Below are 4,422 nucleotides of genomic sequence, written 5' to 3'. Positions count from 1 at the left end.
AAATGAGATTAATTAAATGAGGACGCATCGGAAAGTTTATTCGTGCAAACACTCCGGCTTCGCTTATCGGCATCCTGCCTGCATTCGTCCACGTATCGGTCGTAGAATCTCGAAGATTGTGCATCCGACGAGTGGTAGCCGGGAATTAGCAGATATCGTAATAATCGTGTCGCGCGGTCGTGCGGAGCGTCGAAAAGTACGAAACCTTTGTCCGAAACGTATTTCCGTATCGTAGCATTATCTCCTCGTAGCGGCGCTACTCGCCGTCAAGTGCCCCGGAGGTACCGCCGGCGGGCGACGGACTTGGTGAAATCATTCGGTCGTCCGGAGGTGTCGCCCGTCCCGGAGGTGCCGTCCGTCCCCAAGTTGACGCCGGCCGTTATGTGGTGCCGCACGTATAATCACGCCCGTAACGAGCCGTCTCGGTTGCCGCGCGCGTGATTTCGCATCGGGCGAGTGTTCCGTACCGTAATCGCGGTCACCGCAGCTTGCGTGTTGCGTATCATCCGTAATAATTCGAAATATATGTCTCCGACACGTGGGTTTGAGAGACACGTTTCGAGTTAGTAATCGGACAGCGCCCTCATGTCGAGCGAGCGCCGAATAGTAAGTAACTTTCGTCCGAAACGTTTTTACGTAGCTCTCCTCGTTGCGGCGCCGTAAATCGTCGTTAAGTGTTCCGGAGGTACCGCCGGCGGTCGTCTGACTTCGAGAGATCATTCGGTCGTCCGGAGGTGCCGCCCGTCCCGAGGTGTCGCCGGTCGGCCGTGGTTCCCGGAGGTGTCGCCCGGCCCGGAGGTGTCGCCGGTCGCCGTGGTTCCCGGAGGTGTCGCCCGGCCCGGAGGTGCCGCCGGTGGCGGTTCCCGGAGGTGTCGCCCGGCCCGGAGGTGCCGCCGGTCGGCCGTGGTTTCCCGGAGGTGTCGCCCGGCCCGGAGGTGTCGCCGGAGTGCCGCCGTGTCCCGGAGGTGCCGCCCGGCCCGGAGGTACCGTCGGTGCTTATACCTTATTGTCCCGGCATTTCGTTTGTTTCCTTCTTAATTAATGCTAATTATCGTTGTTTGACATTCGCCATACGGCTATCGTGATAATATTTTATCGTACAATAGGACTTTTCGATCGTTCGCTCTCCGCGACAATGTCTCGATTGAACGCGCCTTTCGGCGCTCGCGCTCGCATACGGCCGTGCGTAGGACCGTGCGTCGCCGACCGCCTGGCCGGCCGGTTGGGTACTATAAGAGATACGTCGCGCTCGGCGCGTCGAACGAGTCGAGCGAGTCCGGACGAGTCGTAAACGTACTTTCTCGAGTCTCTCGCCACTCCGGCGTGTTTCGACCGCTCTCCGTACCGTCGCCGACCGCTTGGCCGGTCGGTTGGGTACTATAAGAGGTAGGAGAGATTAATATTGTACGTGTCGCGCTCTCGACGTTGACAAACGAAGAATCGCCCGAACGGGTCGAGAACGGATTTTGTCGAGTCGCGACTCTGACACGGAGAGAACATTTATATAAAATGTTTGATTTGGAAACCACGAATATATAAAATAATATACGATCGTCGCAGAACGCGCCGCCGCCAAGTCTTCTCATGCTTGGAGGTTGCGTGTCTCGCGAGAACGTACGTTCGACTCTCGCGTCGTCTCGTATTCCTCTTCGCCGGGGATTACGGTGCGGCTCTTCTCGTTCGTCGCCGAACGCGCGCAAAATTAACGCACACTTATTTATTACGAGCACAGCATTGCCACGAGTCGGTGTCGCAAGACCGAATGGCTCTTATGTGGCGCGCACGCCTCTAGTGTGTTGGCCGCGCGGTTCCCTCTCGTTTCGTACGCAGCAGCGGAATCGTCGCGCTTACCGAGCATCTACTCCACGGATACGAGTTTGCGGGAAGAGTTGCTTCTTCCCGCTCGCTTTGTACGCCGTAGCGAAATCTTATTGCTGGTCGTGTGCGGTTAAACGCGTACGAACCAGACAGAACAGTCCTCGACGTCTAAGCATCGCCATCGTCGATCTAGCGTCAGGGTGAATCGCGCGGTCTCTCGAGACCGCGCATCATAACATTTGGGAGAATAAGAACACGAGTATTTTGATCTTGTGGATTTTTGAACGGAGAGGAGGAGGAAGAAGAGGAGAGGCGGCGGCGTCGGGGGTTTACTCTCGCCTCCGTCGTTCTCTCGTACGCTTTACATAATAGCGTTAAACACAGCAGAGTGTCGCCGACCGGCTGAGCAAGACCGGCGGCAAATAAAATGGCACATACGAGCGTGTCGCGCGCGCGTCGGTGTTTCGGCATCGAACGCGCGCGCGCGCGAAAAAGAGCTAGCGACGAGTCTTCGGGCTCGCTCGCGAGTTACTCCCTTGCGAGTAACCGAACACGAAGCTCCCTGGTTGATCCTGCCAGTAGTCATATGCTTGTCTCAAAGATTAAGCCATGCATGTCTCAGTGCATGCCGAATTAAGGTGAAACCGCGAATGGCTCATTAAATCAGTTATGGTTCATTAGATTGTACCCACATTTACTTGGATAACTGTGGTAATTCTAGAGCTAATACATGCAAAACAGAGTCCCGACCAGTGATGGAAGGGACGCTTTTATTAGATCAAAACCAATCGGTGGCGGGCGGCTCGCCGTTCGTCCACCGTATATTTTGGTGACTCTGAATAACTTTGTGCTGATCGCACGGTCCTAGCACCGGCGACGCATCTTTCAAATGTCTGCCTTATCAACTGTCGATGGTAGGTTTCTGCGCCTACCATGGTTGTAACGGGTAACGGGGAATCAGGGTTCGATTCCGGAGAGGGAGCCTGAGAAACGGCTACCACATCCAAGGAAGGCAGCAGGACGCGCAAATTACCCACTCCCGGCACGGGGAGGTAGTGACGAAAAATAACGATACGGGACTCATCCGAGGCCCCGTAATCGGAATGAGTACACTTTAAATCCTTTAACGAGGATCCATTGGAGGGCAAGTCTGGTGCCAGCAGCCGCGGTAATTCCAGCTTTAATAGCGTATATTAAAGTTGTTGCGGTTAAAAAGCTCGTAGTTGAATCTGTGTCGCACACCCTCGGTTCACCGCTCGCGGTGTTTAACTGGCGTGATGTGGGACGTCCTACCGGTGGGCTTAGCCTCGCGAGGGGCGGCCCAACTAATATCCCGTCGCGGTGCTCTTTACTGAGTGTCGAGTCGGGCCGGTACGTTTACTTTGAACAAAGTAGAGTGCTTAAAGCAGGCTTACCTTCGCCTAAATACTGCGTGCATGGAATAATGGAATAGGACCTCGGTTCTATTTTGTTGGTTTTCGGAACCCCGAGGTAATGATTAATAGGGACAGATGGGGGCATTCGTATTGCGACGTTAGAGGTAAAATTCTTGGATCGTCGCAAGACGGACAGAAGCGAAAGCATTTGCCAAAAATGTTTTCATTAATCAAGAACGAAAGTTAGAGGTTCGAAGGCGATCAGATACCGCCCTAGTTCTAACCATAAACGATGCCAGCTAGCGATCCGCCGAAGTTCCTCCGATGACTCGGCGGGCAGCTTCCGGGAAACCAAAGCTTTTGGGTTCCGGGGGAAATATGGTTGCAAAGCTGAAACTTAAAGGAATTGACGGAAGGGCACCACCAGGAGTGGAGCCTGCGGCTTAATTTGACTCAACACGGGAAACCTCACCAGGCCCAGACACCGGAAGGATTGACAGATTGATAGCTCTTTCTTGATTCGGTGGGTGGTGGTGCATGGCCGTCTTAGTTGGTGGAAGCGATTATGTCTGGTTATTCCGATAACGAACGAGACTCTAGCCTGCTAAATAGGCGTACCTTATGGTATCGCGAAGGCCCCCGGCTTCGGCTGGCGGGTTTTTACTACCAACGTACAAACAAATCTTCTTAGAGGGACAGGCGGCTTCTAGCCGCACGAGATTGAGCAATAAAGGGTCTGTGATGCCTTGATGTTCTGGGCCGCACGCGTCGCTACAACTGAAGGAATCAGCGTGTGTTCCCTGGCCGAAAGGGCCCGGTAACCCGCTGAACCTCCTTCGTGCTAAGGGATTGGGGCTTGCATTGTTCCCATGAACGAGGAATTCCCAGTAACGCGAGTCATAAGCTACGCGGTGATTACGGTCCTGCCCTTTTGCGAAGTATACTCGCGTCAAAACTAGTAAACGGAAATTCTCGTTCGTTTAATTACGATTCGGAGTAACTCGGTATTATTTTCGTTTGTCAAGTCGCTGTCTAAATTTCTACGAACGCTTTCGAGATTTTGCGCAGTTAAAGGCAATACTCGCGTCGTTAACCGTACAGGTGTACTATGCAACCACGATTGGTTTTTAATCGCTTGTCGGGGTGTTTCGTCACCTTCCGACATTCACGCAATCAAATAAATTCGGACTTACAGTATAACGGCTCGCATCGTTACGCTCTAGACGGG

At 53.7% G+C, this 4,422-nt stretch overlaps 1 pseudogene; it reads left to right on the top strand.

The window, feature by feature from the left end:
* Positions 1 to 2,377: 2,377 nt before the first annotated feature.
* Positions 2,378 to 4,149, top strand: LOC146720612 (small subunit ribosomal RNA; annotated as a pseudogene).
* The last annotated feature ends 273 nt before the right edge of the window (positions 4,150 to 4,422 follow it).

Source organism: Nylanderia fulva, unplaced genomic scaffold (assembly GCF_048542155.1).
Source record: "Nylanderia fulva isolate GAGA-0341 unplaced genomic scaffold, ASM4854215v1 Scaffold652, whole genome shotgun sequence".
In the NCBI taxonomy this organism is placed as follows: domain Eukaryota; kingdom Metazoa; phylum Arthropoda; class Insecta; order Hymenoptera; family Formicidae; genus Nylanderia; species Nylanderia fulva.
This window is presented reverse-complemented; position numbering and strand designations above follow the sequence as displayed.